Genomic DNA, 22,079 nt, shown 5'->3' with positions numbered 1-22,079 from the left:
AGGATCCTGAGATGTACCAAGTATGGACTCAGAAACAGGCAAATCAAAATGATTGGCCAAAGGAGACCCGGAAGAAATGCCCCATATAAGTGATTTAAACTACCACAAGGGCACGACTCTCTCTGAGTCCACCTGTGTGTCTATCCACATGTACTCTTTTTCCACCTAATAAGCACTTTTCTTGTTTCACTACATTTCTGTCTTTGTGAGAATTCTTTTCTGCAAAGCTGAAGGGCCAGGACCTTGTCACTGGCCACTGGTCTAGTGGCTAGGATTCAGCACTCTCACTGCCGCGGCCCGACCTCAAACTCTGGCTGGGAACCAAAATCCTGCTTCAAGTCGCTCCAGGCCAAGGCCACCTGAGATCATCTTCATCTTCATGTTGATCATTTGGATTTCTTCTTCCATGAAATGCATTCAACTCTTTTGTGCTTGGCTGTTTTTCTTTTCCTCATTGATCTGAAGCTGCCTTTGGACCAATTTATTGTAATTTTATGAATAATATATGCTTTAATTTTATTTATTTACCCAGGTGATCTTCATTCCCTGTTTAGAGACAATGTATTAATATGAACATGATGAAAATTTCATCAAAAGCTTGTTTCTAAGGTGACTGAGGGTCATATATCACAGGTATGAAATATAAACTGTAAAAAGTACATTTTAAAAAAAGAATTAAGAGAAGAACCTACACAGCTATTAAAGTCTTAGGAACTATCCTATGTATTATTATAAAAGGCCAACTGATGTCACCATGTCACCATTTTACCTCCCTAGAAAGTCTTTTTTGGAAATAGAGCCGATAATCAAAAAAACATTTCTTCTAATAATTTTTTTCTACAGTTTGAGGTTCTCTTTGGGCTCACAGACCACAAAATCTAGCCTGTAGAGAAGTATAGAAGGTGGTATAGAATTCTTACATGGAAAACAAATCCTCTTATCAATTAAGCAGTTTACAAATGTATGGATGTTTGTGATTAAATTCCTTTTATATGTTCCAGATGTCTGAAAATCAAAGCTAATGAACCAGTGGTTATAGCTGTCCATTCTTCTTGCTGTCTCTTCTCCCAACCTGTTTAACTTGCTTTTCCTCTCAGCAGCCCATAATACACACTCTCCTGGTTTCTTCCAGGGAGGCAGAGCTGGGTGATGGAAAGAAGCAATGTTATGTTGAGGCAAATGCACCTTGAGTTCTTGCAATCATTCAGACCTGAAATAAACTCTCACTCTGTCACTATCTAAATGGACTTGTGACCTCCCAGATACTGCTTCTCCATCCATAAAATGATGGTATGAGAATTATCATGATTATCCTCTAGCTCTATTTCAGTGTCTATTATGAGCCAGCCACCATATTATCTCTGTCACATAGGGTGTCTCATTTAACTAATGTTCCTAGAGCAACCAGTAAGGAATGGGAAAAAGACTGGACAAGATTTAAGTGGTGCCAGTCATGTAGGCAAGAGCCTGATCAGAGACTTGAAATAAAAAGGTATGCTGAGATGAACAAGCAACTCAGGAGAAATCCCATGATGAAAAGTGAAGCCAAACACTTTTGCAGAGTTAAAAAGTCCCTTTACCTCTGTAATCCTTAAGGCACAGTTGTGGTTTTGAGAGAGATGTGAAGCACCAAAAAGTTTCAGCTCAAATACCACCAAGGGTAGCATTGTGGTTTGCCTGAAGGAGTTAAACTCCTTTTAATGGGAAGAAAATGCTTTTCTGGAACTGGTCTTTCCATGATAATGAGATGTAACTGAGATTTCATTATGTAGAAAGTTTTCAACTGTTTTCAGCTTTCAAGGAGGGCATTGTTCGCAGCAGCTGAGTGCTCCAAAGAGTTCAGGGTTTAATACCTTCAAGCATAAACACCTCTTTAAAAAATTTACCCATTGTATATGGGAGTCATTCTAAAAATTACATTTTGTTACTCTGTCTTCTTAAATAAAACAAACTTATGTAATTTAATCTTTTCTTCTTGAATCAAGAGAATCATTATACATTTTAGTTTTTATATCATGTCATAATATAGTGATGCTCTTGGGATCTATTAACATATAACGGTCTGTTTGCACTAGTTTGTTTGAATCTTGTGTCTGCCTTTAAAGTTTTATTCTGTTTTCTCTCTTACTTTTATTTGCCTTCTGATGTGCTGTCAAACACGTTACAAAATTTTATAAAGCAAAAGTAATTAGGCTCTGAGTAAAGGTGACAGGAACTCTTTAAAGTTCAAAAACTTCACTGACAATGTGCTGAGTGCCTAATATGTGACAGGTACTGTGCTAAGTGCTCAGGATATAAAGATGAATAAAACCTCTTCTTCCAAGGATCCCAAATGCTGGTGAATTATAAACTTTCCTGTGGCTAAGAGTAATTTCTTTTGTAAACTTTGAGATACCTGTTTCCATTATTGTCAAGCATTCTTTCTGAAATTTCTGATTCTCAGCTATATTTTCACCACTTAAAGTTGGTGAATATCTAAACTCCCAAGAGTTTTCAAATTCCTTTCACATATTAGTGGTTGTTGCATCATAGGATGAGCAGAGAACATGCTGAGAGGAGTTGGTGGCCATACAGCATTTGAAAGACACTATAAGATTTTCTACAGGCATGATGTTTAAATGTTTTACATTTATGATAGAGTTTTGGACAAAATGGTTTTGTGAAGTCAAATTTTAAACTTTATCTTCTGTTCCAGAAAGAAGATATAATAAACAATATTACTAATATACTAAAAAGATGTAGGCAATCTGTGAAACAGGGAGAGAGCAGGGAAACTGGCAAGATGAGACTAAAGTGTCATGCTCACTGTGCACCTGGTCTGGGAAGAGGCCTGTGTGGCTGGGAATTTGACGCCTGAGAGCAAATATTTGTAGCACCAACTTGTGTTTGGGGACTGAGTTAATCTCCTTATATGAAACTAGAGGTGACATTGGTGTTCCTCTGTCATAAAAAAAAAAAAAAAAAAGGCTCAAAAGAGCCAGGATCAGTGCTTATATTTCAGGTTTTTGTAAAGCTTTTGGGCTAAGCATTTTGCTGTTCAGAAAATGTATCATTTTGTAGGATAAGCGTCCTCAGCTGCCAGTAGATGACTTAGTTCTGGATGTACCAGCCATGGGGGACTGGAGGGAGGCAAAGTCAAAGCCATTAACCAGAGAGACAGTAGCAAAGTAATATCACCAACTCTTGGTTTTCCTGGGGCTTTCCCAGTTTTAGTACTGAAATTCACCATCAGTGCTGGGCAAATCAGAATGATCGGTAACCCTACCTACTCCCACACTTAAAATAAACCTGAAAATTAAATGCACTGAAAACTACAAAGAACTTGAGAATAACCAGTACCAAGAAAGATAGCCAACAAAATAAACACTCAGAACACAAATGAACTTATGATAAAAAGCAAAATGACTTTATAATAAATAAGTTTAAGGACAGTTAACAAAAATTGTAAGACAAAAACAGTCAGCTATGTATGAAGACAGGTTGATGTGGGAAAAAATCTTTTAGAAAGCCTGGATATGAAAGAAATGTATAGTCATTGAAATTTGAAAATCCTCTAGCTGCTTATTTACAATAAAAGGAGAATTTGTGAATTGGATGATGTTACTGAGGAATTCACTCATGATGTTGCATGGATTGATACAGATAGTAAAATCTTGGAAGAGAAATTAGGGCAATGGAAGATAGATTGAGAGAAACTTAACATACATATTTTTTATAAGAAGAGAAGAGAGGAATTGTTGAGAGGAAATATTAAAATGGATTAGGTCTGACACTTTCATTACTGCCAGAACGACATGAGTCTTCTGATGGAAAGTGCACACCAAGTGCTGGTCAGATTAAATGGAATAAATTCAGAAAGATTAATTGAAGTGAAGTTGCAGAACATCAAAAGTAAACTGAAAAATATGAAGTTACCAGAGAAAATAAAGACAGATTACCTTCTATGGAATGACAATTAGAGTGATGACAGACATCTAGTTTCAGAAATAGATGCTTAAAAGCAATGGAGCAGTATTATAAAAATGCAAACAGAAAGAAGATAGAATTATATGTCCAGCTAAATTGTCATTTGAAAGTATTAAATGAGCATATTTCCAGATGTGTCTTTCACTAACAATACTTAGAAGCATTTTTTTAAAGCAACTGTGATAAGGAAATTTATAAACTATACTGGTAAATATTATTGACCATAAGAAAAGTAGTCATTAATTTTATTAAAGTGGAACTAAAGTTCTGGATAAAAGTGACAAGGAAGAGGGGAAAAGGTATTACAGAGGAGAGCTACTCAGGTGATTAAACCTAATATACTCAAAAAAATAGTCTTGACATCTTAACTAGCTACTTGCTTTTACTTTTATTCAGAAAAGTCCCTTGAAATGAAAATGCTTGACCATTTCCACCTTCTCTTAAGCAAAAGATATTTAAAAGAAGACAGAGCCTTTATTAGCTGATTCCTCACCTGGATGGATTGCTAGGAGGAATGGTGGGGAGAGGAGGATTGGGGAAAAGAATAGGAAGATGGCAAGTATGAAAGGTTCTGAACAACATTTAAACTTGCTGAGGTCTTTACAATATGGTATAATGGTTCTATTTGATAGAAAATTCCTAGAAGTCTTGGTTTACAAATATTAAAATATTAGAACATATTTTAGTATCAAATTTAAATAATTTAGCTTATTTATTATTTGGAATTATCCAAACATTTTGTTTTGTTTTGATTTTTCCAATATGGATACTTGAGAATTGACTGTAATACTTTTCTACAAAGAACTCAAGAATGGAAAGCTTATGTCACTGTTTGCAGATGACATGATACTATATGTAGAGAATCCTAAAGATGCTATCAGAAAACTAATAGAGCTAATCAATGAATTTGGTAAAGTAGCAGGATACAGAATTAATGCACAGAAATCTCTTGCATTCCTATACACTAATGTTGAAAGTGAAATTAAGAAAACACTCTCATTTACCATTACAATGAAAAGAATAAAATACCTAGGAATAAATCTACCTAAGGAGACAAAAGACCTGTATGCAGAAATTTATAAGACACTGATGAAAAAAATTAAAGATGATATGAATACATGGAGAGATATACCATGTTCTTGGATTGGAAGAATCAACATTGTGAAAATGACTCTACTACCCAAAGCAATCTAGAGATTCAAATGCAATCCCTATCAAACTACCACTGGCATTTTTCACAGAACTAGAACAAAAAATTTCACAATTTGTATGGAAACACAGAAGACCCTGAATAGTCGAAGCAACCTTGAGAACGGAAAATGGAGCTGGAAGAATCAGGCTCCCTGACTTCAGACTATACTACAAATCTACAGTATTCAAGATAATATGGTACTGGCACAAAAACAGAAATATAGATCAATGGGAAAGGATAGAAAGCCCAGAGATAAACGCACACACACATGGTCACCTTATCTTTGATAAAGGAGGCAGGACTATACAATGGAGAAAAGACAACCTCTTCAATAAGTGGTGCTGGAAAAACTGGACAGTTACATGTGAAAGAATAAAATTAGAACACTCCCTAACACCATACATAAAAATAAACTCAAAATGGATGAAAGACTTAAATGTAAGGCCAGACACCATCAAACTCTTAGAGGAAAACATAAGCAGAACGCTCTATGACATAAATAACAGCAAAATCCTTTTTGATCCACCTCCTAAAGAAATGGAAATAAAAACAAAAATAAACAAATGGGACCTAATGAAGCTTAAAAGCATTGGCACAGCAAAGGAAACCAGAAACAAGATGAAAAGACAACCCTCAGAATGGGAGAAAATATATGCAAATGAAGCAACCGACAAAGGATTAATCCCCAAAACATACAAGCAACACATGCAGCTCAATATCAGAAAAACAAACAACCCAATCCAAAAATGAGCAGAAGACCTAAATAGACATTTCTACAAAGAAGATATACAGATTGTCAACAAACACATAAAAGAATGCTCAACATCATTAATCATTAGAGCAATGCAAATCAAAACTACAATGAGATATCACCTCACACTGGTCAGAATGGCCATCATCAAAAAATCTAGAAACAATAAATGCTGGAGAGAGTGTGGAGAAACGGGTACCCTCTTGCACTGTTGGTGGGAATGTAAATTGATACAGCCACTATGGAGAAGAGTATGGAGGTTCCTTAAAAATCTAAAAATAGAACTACCATACGACCCAGTAATCCCACTACTGGGCACCATAATTCAATAAGAGTCATGTACCACAATGTTCATTGCAGCTCTGTTTACAATAGGCAGGACGTGGAAGCAACCTAAGTGTCCATCAACAGATGAACGGATAAAGAAGATGTGGCACATATATGCAATGGAATATTAGCCATAAAAGGGAATGAAATTGAGTTATTTGTGTGAGTTGGATGGACCTAGAGACTGTCATACAGAGTGAAGTAAGTCAGAAAGAGAAAAACAAATACCTTATGCTAACACATATATATGGAATCTAAAATAAAGAAAGAGAATTGTCAGAAGAACCTAGGGGCAAGACGGGAATAAAGATGCAGACCTACTAGAGAATAGACTTGAGGATACGGGGAGGGGGTAGGGTAAACTGGGACAAAGTGAGAGAGTGGCATGGACATATATACACTACCAAACGTAAAATAGATAGCTAGTGGGAAGCAGCTGCATAGCACAGGGAAATCAGCTTGGTGCTTTGTGACAACATAGAGGGGTGGAATAGGGAGGGTTGGGGGGAGGGAGATGTAATAGGAAAGAGATATGGAGACATATGTATATGTATACCTGATTCACTTTGTTATAAAACAGAAACTGACACACCATTATAAAGCAATTATACTCTAATAAAGATGTTAAAAAAAGAATGGAAAGCTTATAGAGAGATATCAGCACTGTGCATTTATGCTCAAGGATGACTCAAACATGACTTCATGTATTTTGATGTCATCTCCATCTTTAAGCTTCCCCAAACTTCTATTTGAATTAAGTGAATATAGAGCTTACATTTTTCTCTTTTATTATTTTGCCATGTATATAAAGTTGAATACTGATATAGTCTTGTATTCTTTTTTGCACTTTTTCTTAATCTCTAATTACTGAAAGGAATATATTTCTTACAAAATATGTTTCAGACCACCGAGCTTGGGTTTTCACTTTTTTTTTTTTTTTTTTTTAATGAGGAGATAGCAGTAGGTCTGTGAAAAACTACTAAGGAAAAAGGAAGAGACCAAATAAGACAACATTTTAAAGGGATAATTGCCTTTGCATGGCAGTTTTGAACCTACATTGTTAAGTGGTTTCTGGCATGATACATGATTTTCCTATATTATATCCTGAATATTTACCAGAAGAATTAAAGACACATGTTAAGAAGTCAAGGCAAACTTATGAGAATGTAATAGGTTTGTTCATTTATTCATTCATTCATCACGGGTTTATATATATATATATATATATATATATATATATATATAAAAATATACACACATCTATACATATATAGTATATACATACATAATCATTAAATAAAAATATAATACACACACATCTATTCATATATAGTATACACATACACACTCATTAAATAAATATATATGTACACACACCTATACATATATGATAAATACATACACACTCATTAAATGAATGTATATATAATATATATACACACACACATCTATACATATATAGTATATACATACACACTCATGAAATAAATGTGTATATATGTGTATATATGTATATTTATATATGTACCAACATACACACAGAGATCTCTCTCTCCCTCTCTACTGATAGTACTATGTTGTCCTAACTTCGGTGGGAGATAAAAGAGGTAATTCAAAATCTAAGACCTCAAAAGCTTATTTTCTCTACTAGAGTAGGAGAGAAAAAGATCTGTCAACATATTGTTGTTTAAGCAAAATAATAATAATTTATTATGATGATGTAATACAAGTGATGACACAGGCAGTACAATGACCCAGAGCCAAAACAACAAAGTAAATAAGAACTTTTGAAAGTTATTGAAACAATGGGAGTTCAAAATATTTGAGGAAGTTATGAAGGAAGAAAAGGAACTATCAATGTGAGAACTGGTGAGAGTAAATGTGCTGAAGCCAAAATGGCCTTAGTGTGGTTGGGAGGTGAGTGGATGAACCTGGCTGCAGCAGTTGGGAGTGGTGGGGAATATTATTAGAAAGGTAAGTTGAGCATACTGTCAAAAGTCTTTAATGTTGGCTAACAAGTATCTTTGAAAATTAGCTTAAGCAGGAAAGTGACACAATAAGGTTATGTTTAATTGGCAACTGATTATAGGGGAATGTCTAGAAGCAAGATCAACTGCAAATCATCCAAACGAGATCTTACAAGATCTTACCACAGCAGGTACAGAAGAAAAGAGATACACAGAGAGAGTTAAGGAGAGAACAGTTGACAGATCTGAGTTATTATTATTGCCCATTACAAGATGGGCAAAAAAAAAAAGTAGAGAGAACCATAGGTAACTATGTGGAGTTTGAAAACCTGGGTAAGCTGATTTTAGCAAGGACAGATAATTAGTTTGACTCAGTAAACTACAGTATACATTTCCAAACATTAATGGGAAATACTGTTTTGAAACTTAAGAAGTTTACCTAGTTCACTTGTAAATACCTCTTACAGAGCTGTATGCCAAACAAGTGTGCTTGGGTAGGTTGAGTCAGAATCTCAGGATTTTTAAACTGGTCCTTAGAAATTAGAAATTTGGGAAGCATTATTCTGCTTTAGAGTATCTTAAAAAAGAAGAATTTGGTTATGTATTTGAATGTTTCTTCCAAAGAATCCCTGTTCAATAGATTTTCCTGAAATGACCAAAATGTTCTTTATCTGTTGTTCAATATGGTCTCTGCTAAAATCCTGTGTGGCTTTAAAATGTCTTTTATTTTATTTTATTGTGGTAAAAACACTTTACATGAGATGAAATTTTAAGTGTACAATATATTACTGTTGTATATGTGTACAAGGTTGTGCAGCAGATCTCTAGAACTTGCATAACTATGACTTTAAGGCATTGATTAGCAACACCCATTTCTTGGCCCCTGGCAACCACCAGTCCACTCACTGGATACCTCATATAAGTGGAATCATGCAATTATTTGTCCTTCTGTGATTGGCTTATTTCACTTAGCATAATGTCTTAAAACTCAATCATGTTGTCACATATTGTAGAATTTCTTTCTTTTCTAAGACTGAATACTATTCCATTGGATGTACATATTTTCTTTATCTATGCATCTGTTGATGGACATTTTAGGTTATTTCATATTTTGGCTATTGTGAATTATGCTGTAATAAACATGGAAGTGCTAATTTGGCACTGATTTCATGGATATGACATTAAAAACACAGGCAACAAAAGCAAAAATAGACAAGTGGAATAAACATCAAACTAAAAAGCTTCAGCACAGCAAAGAAAACAACTTACAGAGTGATAAGGCAACCTGTGGGATGGGAGAACATATTTGCAAGCCATATATCATATAAGGGGTTTATTTTCAAAATATATAAAGAAACCCTACATCTCAATAGCATAAAAGTAATAACTCAATTAAAAAATAGGTCTTGAGTAGACATTTCTCCAAAGAAGACATAGAAATGGTCAAGAGGTATATGAAAAAACACTCAACATCATTAATCATCAGGAAAATGTTAATCAAACCACAATGAAACATCAACACATAACTGTTAGGATGGCTTTTATCAGAAAAACAAAAGGCAACAAGTATAGGTGAGGATGTGGAGAAATTGGAACGCTTGTATACTGTTGGTGTGAATGATGTATCCAGTATGGAAAAGAGTATGGAACTTCCTCAAAAATTTAAAAATAGAACTACCATATGAGCAGCAATCCCATTCCTGGGTATTCCCTCATGTGGCTAGGGCAACTGAGGAACTAAATTTTAAATTTTAATTAATATAAATTAATTTAAACTTTAAATAGTCTTACATGACTAGTGGCTGCCATATTGGATAATACAACACTAAAGATTCTCTAGGGCAGCATACCTGGCAATATGTGGCTAATTAGTTCAGGGAAAATGTTTGCTTTAGCATATGTGATCAAAATCTGCACTGTCTTTGTTAACAAAAGTTGTCATTTGTGAAAAAATTGTCCATTCATTGAGTCAATAAATATTTATTTATTACTTATTCTCTTCTAGGATTAGTGTTAGCCACAGTGGTGAAAACAGTCATGGTCCTGCCTTCATGTGACTGGCAATGAATGATGTAACTAAAACAGTTACACAATTGCAAATTGAGATGAGCACAATGAAGCAGGGTAAAGCTTCTGCAAAAGATTGTAATGCTATTCTGACTTAGGTTGGGAATGGTGGGGAGGTGGTGGAAAAAGGCTTCCTTAAAAGGCAACATTTCAGCTGAAACCTTCACTATGAGTAGGGAAAGGCTAAGGAAAATGTAAAGGTAGGAGTGTTATAGCAGAGGGCAGCCTTGGTATGTCCAAAAGATTGTTGTGCTAAGCAACTGGAAAAAGAGCTTTAGGACATATATTAACTCGTACCTAGAGAATGGAAGTTGAGTCTAGCATAGGCTAAAATGTGTGTGCTATTTCTTCAAAATGTGAAGCTTTGCACTGTTTGGGGGTAACCACTTTTACATACAGCTTCCTCTTGTAGTTTTCTTTCCCTTCTTGCTTTTAAAACATGAAAGTTACAAGTAATATCTTGAATAATTGTTCCCAGTTCTTCACTGCCTGTCTGTTATAGAATTATATGTCCAAGCCCTTTGCCATGGGACATTGTAGTATTTTTCTCTAGAGTAGGTGGAGTATTTATTTACTCCATTTTTACAGTACTTCTTGGTGCTAAAGGGATGGGAGTCCACGTGATGTGATCAGAGAATATAAATGTGCTTTCATTATTTGGCTTTGTCTCTTGCACTTCTGCCATCTTCCTTGATGAGATCCTGTCCCATAAAGCTGCTGGTTAACCATGAAGTGAGACTTAATCCCAACTGGAAGCCTAGGCTAAATACTGCCAAACCAAAAATGAAATCAGATCAGCCATCCTACAGACATGAGAGTGAAACAAAAGAAATGTTTTTTATAAGCCACTGAGTTTTGGGGTTATTGTTATGTAGCATAATTGCAGTAGAAATCTAATACAGAGGGATGTTTTTTATTTTCTCTGGTTGATTGGTTAATTATATACTAAAATATTCTCAACGGGTCCTTGAATTTTTAGTTTTTTTTTTTTTTTTTCTTTGCTAAAGGAATTTCAGGCATGGTGAGCAGAACTTGAGACTGAGTGTATTTGTGAAGGTTGGTTGAAGAAATGAGACTCTCACACCAGCTTTGCTTAGATGACATTAATGGTTATTCTGATTTAGTTATTTTAGAATGACTCGAGTATAATAATGAAGTGGCCTAACATAGGTGACATCTTGCCGCCAGCCGCGGTGGGTCCTCAAAGTGCAGCAACAATCGACGAGAGGGGGTAGGGAAAGGAAAGCACCAAGGTATGGGATCAGAAGGGCACAAGCAACTGATGGTTGCAAGGCAAATTTAATAACAAAGCATAGCCATATATATATACCGCTAAAGCAGGGAATTTGCATAGTCATTGTTCTATAGAACTAGTCTTTCATCTAGGCTTAGTCACCACCTTATCTGCATCAGCGGGTTTATCGGGTTGATTGGCTTCTCGGCTTAGTCACTGCCTTAGCGGCATCAGCGGGTTGATCGGCTTCTTCCACAAAGGCACCAATTTCCCGTCCAGGGTTGCTTTTCCTAGCTTTAGGGAACAACCAGGGGCTCTCATTATCTGAGCATGTCCCTGGAGCGAGATGGCCAAAGGCCATCCCCTTTTTTACGTTCATACCATAAAGTCCAGGATGCATACCAAGGAGAGTACAATCGGGCCCTGAGGCTTATGAGGGTTTTAATGGCGCATTCCTCAGAGGGCAATGCTCCCCACAACATGTCTTTCCTATCCCACACGATTTCTCATTTATTTAACAAAGCCAGGAAATACACTGAGGGCATATGAGAGATAAAGCTTTTCTCAAATAGATATCACAGCCTAGGAGGGGAGATGGACAATTAAAACAAGCCATTAAGATAGAGTGATGGATATCACTCTTACAATTGTGTGAGGGGGCTCTGAGCATCACTTAGCAGTCATTTCTTCCTGCCATTTTCTTCTCTTAAATAAATCCATGTAACTGAAAGTTACATGAATGTTTGCTATTATTTTTTCCAATTATATTCTTCCTGAACATAATTTGGCCCCTTCCTTCAGCTCTCAGAAACTTCACAGTGTCAGCACCCATTTCCCTACTTTTGCACACACACTTTTTTTTTTTTTTTTTTTTTTTACGGTATGCGGGCCTCTCAGTGTTGTGGCCTCTCCCGTTGCGGAGCTCAGGCTCCGAATGCGCAGGCTCAGAGGCCATGGCTCATGGGCCCAACCTCTCCACGGCATGTGGGATCCTCCCGGACCAGGGTACGAACCCGTGTCCCCTGCATCGGCAGGCGGACTCTCAACCACTGCGCCACCAGGGAAGCCCCCACACACATATTTTTGAGTTGGCTGAAACACTTGATGTTTAGTTTGAGCTTAATTATTTTTATACCTTAATTCCCTTTAACTCAAGTCCCATAGTGAGGTTTTATGTTTTCTACCTCTAGTTATTGTTTCTGACAAAGAAATATGGAATCCATCTTCCTAATTTAAAAAGGCATTATTGTGATTATGTTCCATTGAGTGGACAGTTCTTTAATTCTCTGTGACATAATTGGTCAAGAGCTTGCCTCTTCCTCTTTCACATAAAGTTTGTGAGTCTTTGTTTATTTCCTTCTCTTGTGTCAGCTATTTATAGATTATTCTTTAGGGTTTAGGCATTTGAGCAAAGAGGTTTTTTTTAAAAAGTATTTTCTAAGTGCTTTATAAACCTTGATATAAATTCTGTTGAAAGGAAATGAAACAATTACCTTGTAATAGCTTACTGAATTGTAAGCTGATGATGGAAGAAAGGAAATTTGTAAAGCAAAGTAATTTCTTAACTATTTTTAGTTTTTAACAAGATCTCCTTAGGAGATCTCTGTTATCTTCAGAATTGGGTGGAACATGGAGAACTGCAGAAGTTAGGAAAAAATATCAAAGGCTTGGATCAACTTTGTATGTGAAATCATCTGATTTCTCTGTCTTCTTTAATCATGATGTGGGTAGATGTTATCAAGGAATGACCTAGAGAGGTTAGAATGGGCCTATTCATACTCGTAAGTAGTATATAGTTGGATCTTTCTTTTTTAACCATTCTGATAATCTCTGTCTTTTAACTGAGAGTTTATCTCATTCACAAAGTGATTATCAATATGATTTTATTAAATATCTACTATTTTGCTACTTTTTAATTTGCTTTCTCTTGTGTTGAGCATTTTTTATGATGACATTTTGACTCTATTAACATACATTTTAAATTAATCTGGGTCTATTTTCAAATAATATTAAGTCACTTCATATGTAGTGTGAGAACCTAACAATAGTATATTCCCAAATCCTTCTCCCATTCTTCATGCCATTATTGTCATATATTTTACTTTACATATGTGAAAAATGCATACCACATTCTTACTATTTTTGCATTAGGAAGTTTTATTTTATAGTAATTAAAAATAAGAAAAAGGTAATTTTACCTCCATTTATTCCATTTCCAGTGTTTTTCCCTTCTTTATTTAGACCAGGATTTTGACTGATATCATATTACTTCTGACTGAAAAACTTCCTGTAATATTTTTCATAGAGTAGGTTTGATAGCAATGAATTCCCTTAGTTTTTGTTTGTCTGAGAATTTCTTTCTCCTTTAGTTTTTGAAATGTATTTTTGCTGGGTATAGAATTCTGGCTTGACAGGCTTTTTTTCTTTCAAAACTTTAAAGATGCCACTCCATTGTCTTCTTGCCTGCTTGGTTTCTAATAAAAAAAATTATCCTTATTCCTCTGTAGATAATAATTCTTCTGTCATTTTCCTCTGGCTGCCTTTAAGATTTTCTGTTTATATCTAGTTTTTAGAAATTTGAATATGATTTTCCTAACTCAGTGTGTGTGTGTGTGTGTGTGTGTGTGTGTGTGTGTGTGTGTGTGTGTGTGCGTGCACTATTATTCATCCTGCTTGCAGTTCTTTGAACTTATTGGATCTGTTGTTTGGTGTCTTATATTAGTTTTGGAAAATTCTCAAGTGTAGTTTACTCAATATTTTTTAACTTAAAATTTCCAGTGGGCTTGGATTAGTATTGTTCCCAAGTATCTGGTAGAAGCAACCACAAATATCTTTTGAAAGAAAGTCACTTATCAGGTCCACCAAATAGATACTTCTCAATATAAAGGCCCTAGGAACATGAATTTCACATCAGAAATTACCAAATGCATGAGGGAAAAAGCCACCATGAGGGAGGTCAGAGGAGCAACTACAGTATCAGAAGTTTAAATAGAAACAGGGCAATAGTCAGACATAGACTTAACATAAGTATTTAATATGTTTGATGTGGTATGAATATTTATGACAACCCCCAAAATTCAGATGTTGAAACCCAAGGTGATGGTACTAGGAGGTGGAGCCATTGAGAGGTGATTAGGTCATGAAGGAGAAGCCCTTGTGAATGGGATTAGTGCTCTCAGAGAGATAGCTCATTTTTTGTGTGATATGAAGGTACAGTAGAAGGACAGCTGTCTAAGAAGCAGGCTCTTACCAGCACAAAATTGGCTGGTGCCAGGATTTTAAACTTCCCAGCTTCCAAAACTGTGAAAAATAAATGTGTTTTGCTTTAAGCTACCCAGTTTATGGTATTTTTGTTATAGCAGCCTGAACAAACCAAGATGATGTTTAAGTAAATAAGAGAGGGTGTTATAAATATAATTAAAGAATGAGAACAAGAGAAAGAGACTATCAAAATGATCAGGCAAAAGTTTCAACTAAACTCAATTGAAAAATACAGTAAAATGGAAACTTAATTGTTAGACAAGTCATGCATTGTAGAAAAAATTTATAAGCTAGAATCTAAAAGTGAACAAATTACATGCACACATGATATATATATATCACATAATATATAGAAAATATATAAATATGTATATTGATATGATTAGAAAAATAGGAGTAAAGAAAGAAAATATCTGACATGCTTACAAATGGACTTCTGGAAGAAAAGAATGTGAAGAATGGAGGAAAGACAACATTTAAAGAGATAATGGCTAAGTTATTTTCCAGAATTGTTGTATGTCATGAATCCTCAATTTCAAGTAGTCTAATGAATCTCAAACAGGATAAATAAAAAGCAAGATATACTTAGCCAAGTTGCTGTAAAACTGTAGGACCAAAGACAAAAAAATATTATTTTAAAAGCAGCCAGAGAAAAAGGAGAAATTGCTTACAAATGGTAAAAATAAGATTAAAACCTGACCTCTTGACAGCAGCAATATAAAACAGAAGATAAACAATAGCTTCAACTTTCTTTGAGAGAACTACTATCAATTTAAAATTCATTATCCTTTAAGCCTACCTCTCAAGGACAAAGGAAAATATATTAACTTATAGATTAAGGAATTTCTAAGATACGTATTTCAAAAAAGAAAGAAAGAAGGAAAGAAAAACTGATCTCAAATGGAAGCACCTGAGATGCAAGAAATTATAAGCCAAAAATATGGTATGCATGTTAATCTAAATAAACATTTACTATATAAAGGAAAAATAATATCTCAATTATAATCAAGAGAGAAATGATCTGTTCTAAGGGTTTATTTTTATATTGATTTAACTTTACATTGTATAAAGTTAAAGTCCATATTGAAGCTCTTTAGGGCAACCACTAAAGCGAAAAAGCAAGAGAGGAAAACAATAGAATTGGGAAGGTAAAAAAACAGAGAGGAAAGAGAAAACATAAATCACAAAATAACCTAGTAGTAATGAATCCAAATAGATCAGTAAGCATTTCAAAAATAATAAACTGTATAAAAAACAGAATCCAACAATATATTGCTTGTGTATGACACAATTACAATGTAAAGGCATTTGGGTGGAGAAAGATCTACTAGGAAAATACTAAGCAGAATCAGCTGAGCAAGTATTATAACAGAAGAAGAGTAAATAAATGACATAAAAGTTGGAAAGGAAGAACCAAATCTATCACTATTCACTATCCATAGATGATATGGTTGCCTACAAGAAAATCCAAAATAAACAATAGGAAATGATTAGAATTAATAAGAACTTAACAATGATGTAGGGTACCAAATTGACATATAAAAGTAATTTGCATTTCCACGTTTGTAGAAAATAGAAAATAAAACTCAAAAAGGTAACTTATCATAGTAATTCTTTATGTCTATCTATCTAACTAGCATCTATCTATCTACCTCTGTATCTATGTATCTATCATCTCTCTATCTACATAAGTCTTTCACCTATCTACAACATCTAGAATTAAATCTAAATTTAAGGTGGAACATTTTGAAGAAAATTATAAAATTTTAGTGAAAGACATTAAAGAAGAATAAAATAAGAAATACCATCTGTTTGGAAAGGCATAATTAATGTTTTTAACATGTCAGATCTCTCCAAAATTATCTGCAGATCCTGTACACTTCCAGTGAAAACACAAAAATGTATTTTGTGGAACTTTGCAAGTTGTTTCTAAATTTTATATGGAAGAGAAAGGGGTCAAGAATAGCCAAGAGACTCCTGAAGAATATAAATAAGGTTAGTGTGGGTGGGGTGGCAAATGGCCCTTCAATGTATCAAGATTTATTATAGAACTACATAATTTAGACAGAGTGGTATGGTACAAGGATAAACAAGGAGAAGAAAGTGAAAAGAATGGAGAACAATTCATATAAAGTCCTATACAAAACAGAGATGGCAATGGAGGAAATCAGTGGGGAAAGGATCAATTATTCATTGAATGCTGCTGAAGCAATTGGTTATCCATAAGGAAAACAAAATGAAATTGTATCCTTACCTCACACCATGGACAACTTTCTTGTTTTATGCTTCCTAATGCTTCTGAGGGGCTTTCTCCTGTCACAATGACCACCAGGGTAACAGGACAGGGGCTTTCTCTAGTGATTCATGGTGGAAAAGCCCTAAATAAAGAAACTTACAAAAGCTACCAGTGGGCAGTAGTCTGATTCAGCTCTTCAGCAATTCAGCAGTAGGTTGTCACATAAAGAACATATAAAAATAAATGCTGGATTCAATTCCCTGGTGATTCTAACTAACATTTTGGAATCCTAGTCACTTCTAAATACATTTCCTTTACTTTAAGAAAAGGTTAAGTGCTAATGTGGTTGCTGGTTTGCCAAGTGAAATCTGCAACTCTTACAAGTACAGATGTAAAGTGTAATTAAATTCTTAATGTAGAGCCATACAATTCATTCCTTTGAAAATAATACTTAGCTACAAAGCCATCCTACATTCTTTTACTAATAAGTATTGACTGGAGTTGGAGGAGGGATTTTTTTTCTGACCTGATTGATGAATTCAAGTGGCAGGTTTTATGTTTTGTTGGGGGCTGACTTTTTCTCAGAGAAGTTAAAAAAATGTTAACTTGTCTAAGCTATGCAGCAGAGCTCACAAACTCTTCTTGATTATAGAGCAAGCCATTTCTGGTGAGTAGAGGAGATTATTTCACAGAGAAGGTAGAAACACTCAAAGGGAGGAAGGGCCACTTTCCTGATCTTGTCAAGTGTGGGATAAGCCCCATCCTTCTGTGTTCCACCTGGCTAAAATCAGGAAATTTTAATAAGAGATCTAGATAAGAGTTAAGTAATGGACAGGGATAGTCTTTTTAGGAACTAAAAAACATTCATACAAATAAAGTATACAATGCATATCCCAAAATTCTATGCAACTTTTCAAATAAGCCTAATAAACATGTTACACAAATATATTTTCTCAGCCACTTGTATCTATGATATCTTACTGCATCACATCCTGGGGATACGTGAAACAGAATTTTCTGGGATTTTTTTTATTGCATCTAGATTTTAGGCGTAATTAGAAAGATTTGCCCTGCAGCCAATTATAGACAAATCCACCCATGTTTATTTCCAGAACATGTAAGATTTCATTTTTTTTACATTAAATTCTCCATGTAAGAGTAGTTTATTCTTAAGCATGGTGTGAGGTAGGGATTTAATTTTCTCTTTTTCTCAAATGGCAAACTAGTTGTCCCAGCACCATTTATTAAAAGTTTATCTTTGCCCTAGTGATTTAAGATGTCATCTTCATCATGTATTAAAATTCTATGGTTATTTCATCTATTTCTGGACAATCTATTCTATTTTATTGTTCTCCTCCATTGTTTATAGCGTTCCCCTAAAAAATGCACAAAAAATGCCCCATTCAAGAATCTTTGTGAGAAGGCTGGAATTCTGCATTTTAAATGTGTTTCCCAGGTGATTTTCATGACCACATAGTTGTTCCTTTCCAACTTCTTTAGGAATTTTAACAAACTTCCTTATCATGTCACAAAAGTAAGTTGTCAGCAAGTACAAAAGGACAGGTTGTGATCAACAGTTATTGTATGTGGAGAATGGTGGTCCTCAGTCCTCCTAATAGTTCACTTACAGGCTTTATTTAGAAAAATGTGCATCATTTCAAACAAAATAGTCTGAGTTCTGGTACAAGACAGTGGACTACATGCAAAAATTATTGTCTCTTTCCCCAAACCTATTAAAATGGCAGTGAAAAATTAAAGAAGTTCATAAAGTTGCTGAGAGTAGATGGGGAAGGATATAGGAAGACATAAGGAAACCAAAACTTCGATTAATTTCTAGGAGACAGAATATCATATGGTATCTATTTTTTTTCTTTTGCTGCATTACAAGTTAACCCAAACTTTAGTGGATTAAAACCACAACAAACATTTATTATCGCACATGTTTCTGTGGGTCAGGAACTTGATAGCAGCTTAGATGGGTGGCTTTGGCTTAGGGTCTTTCATGAAGCTACAGTCAAGGTTTCAACTGGAAATTAATGGGGCTGGAAGATTTACTTCTAAGATGGCTCTTTCGTGTGGCTGGTAAGCTGATTCTAGCTATTAGCAGGTCTCAGTTCCTCCCAAAAAGCTCTGGAAAAAAATCAACTTACTTGACATTGTACTCCAGGAGTGATAAAGTTGATGAATAATGAAAACTGAGAGAGGGAGAGGGAAAGCAGTGTAGTGGAAATAAAAATGTTGTTGAAAAATGAATATTATTAAAAAAACAAATAAATAAATTATAATAATAACTGGAAGGTGAAGGAGAGACAAATGTCATATCTGTAGAATGGAATGCTACTCATCAGTAAAAAGGAAAGGGCTGTTAACACATGTTACATTAAAGGATGAACCACAAAAACATTATGTGGTATCATTAAAAAAATGAGATAAATGAACTTCTTTACAAAACAGAAACAGATTCACAGATTTCAAAAACAATCTTATGGTTACCAAAGGGGAAACATGGTGGGGAGGGATAAATTAGGAACTTGGGATTAACATACACACACTAATATATATAAAATAGATAATCAACAAGGACCTACAGTATAACACAGGGAACTCTACTCAGTATTCTGTAATAACATATATGAGTAAAGAATCTGAAAAAGAATGAATATATGTATATGTATAACTGAATCACTTTGCTGTACACCTGACTAACACAAAATTGTAAATCAACTCCAATAAAAATTTTAAAAAACACCCAACATTATGAGGAATGAAAGAAGCCAGGCACAATTATCACATTGTATGATTTTGTTTATATGGAATTTCTAGAAAGGGCAACAATAAAATTAGAGATCACAGTGAATTAGTGGTTGCCTGAGTCTGAAGTGGGACCAGGTATTAATTGTAAATGGGCATGAGGGATCCTATTGGGGAGAAGAAAGGTTCTAAGACTGACCTATGGTGAAGGTTGCACCACTTGGTAAAGTTAGTAAAAATTATTGAATTGTACACTTGAAATGGATGAATTTATGGTATATAAAATATACCTCAATAAAGTTAAAAATATGTTGAGTGTAAAAAAGATAACTGTACACAATACTTTCATAGTACTTTAATAATAATAGTAGTACAGATGAAGTAAATATAGAATACCAGCTGTCCTAAGAAGAGAGAATTTGAGTGATGGTGTGATTGTGGCACTGTTTAAAACACACTTTTAAAATATATTACTTATTTTTCTTGACTACAAATGTAATACATGTCCATTGTGAAAATTTTAGATAATTTAGATATGTACAATGAAGGGGATACAATTTTTTAAAAAGTATAGTTAATTTACAATGTTGTGTTAGTTTCAAGCATATAGCAAAGTGGTTCAATTATACAATATAATTATAATATATAATTCAATTATATATATAATCTGATATATAAATATATTTGATTCTTTTTGATTATAGGTTATTACAGGATATTGAGTATAGTTCCCTGTGCTATACAGTAGTTCCTTGTTGTTTACCTATTTTATATACAGTAGTGTGTATATGTTAATCCCAAACTCACCCCACCGCATTATCCCCTTTAGTTACCATAAGTTTGTTTTCTAAGTCTGTGAGACTATTTCTGTTTTGTAAATAAATTTATTTGTATCATTTTTTTAGATCCCAAATATGAGTGATATTGTATAATATTTGTCATTCTCTGTCTGGCTCACTTCACTTATTATTGTAATCTCTAGTTCCATCCATGTTGCTGCAAATTGTATTATTTCATTCTTTTTTATGACTGAGTAATATTCCAGTGTGTCTGTGTGTGTGTGTGTCTCTGTGTGTGTGTGTGTGTGTATCACATCTTCTTTAACCATCTGTTGATTGATATTTAAGTTGCTTCCATCTCTTGGCTATTGTAAATAGTGCTGCTATGAACTTTGGGGTGTATGTATCTTTCAAATCACAGTTTTGTCTGGATATAAGGGCATACAAATTACCTATACTGTCCCTACCCAGGATAACAATTATTAACATTTAGCATATATATATCCAGTTTCTTTTTTCTATTTTAAAGCAGAATATAAAAGTGTAGAAACTTTTGTAATTTTAACAAAGCTAATTGAAACCTTTCACTTTTTGTGTATCTTGAGGAAATAATTAAGAATTACATAATTTTATATACAAAGATGCTAATTAAATAAAAATTATGGTTGAACCTGAACTCTGAAAGCATGGACATGTTGAAAGGAATAAAAAATGGCTGGTTCAACAGAGTGTCACAGCAAATTTAATTGGAAACTGTGAGTTGGAAAACTGGATTTTCCTCCAAAATTTTAACACTAGAATGAATCCAATGCAATCATTTTACAGATGGGGAAACTGAGGCCCAGAAACCTTGTGAATTTTCACAAGCAGTCAGGATCAAAGTAAAAATACATGTCTCTTCACTCTCTGTCCACATTCTTAACTTTGAACTTGTGGTAGGACCAGAGCTGTAGGAAAAATGTGAAGGCCACTCAATGGAATTACCTGCCATTCTTGCTCAAATGTGTCTCACTGTGAGCATATTCAATATTTATAGATGTTGTTGTTTGTGTAGTCTAAAATCAGACCTTTGCAGAGATAGGGTCACTTTAACTTACAGTGTTTTTTCCTCTTATTGTAGGCTGTCTGTCTGGGTAAACCAAGCTATCTTCTTTGCCTTTCCATATTGGTCTTGTTTTAGAATCAATGCCAGTATGATCAGATTGGAGAGAACTGTTAATAAGCTTCCAGAAGTCATGAAAATGACATAATAACTTTTCTTCATGGGTGAGATATCCTGAGATTGCTATTTGAGAAAATAATGATACTTGTCATATATTTCCTCTAAATAAATCTGGCTTTAATACCAAAAGTCCCTGTTTTCTTCACTTCTGTTTATTTTCAGTCACTCAAACTGACGCTTGCTGTCAATATCTCCTCACTATAAGTGTAAGCAGAAGTATTTAAAGAAAGCGGTATTGTTTTATTTTGGGGTTAGCAATTTTCCAGGGCTCACTGGCAGAAGTGCTTAGCTCTAAAGAATCACATGTGTTTGCTTTGTTCTAAATA

This window comes from Kogia breviceps, chromosome 14 (genome assembly GCF_026419965.1).
Source record: "Kogia breviceps isolate mKogBre1 chromosome 14, mKogBre1 haplotype 1, whole genome shotgun sequence".
NCBI classification, from domain to species: Eukaryota; Metazoa; Chordata; class Mammalia; order Artiodactyla; family Physeteridae; genus Kogia; species Kogia breviceps.
This window is presented reverse-complemented; position numbering follows the sequence as displayed.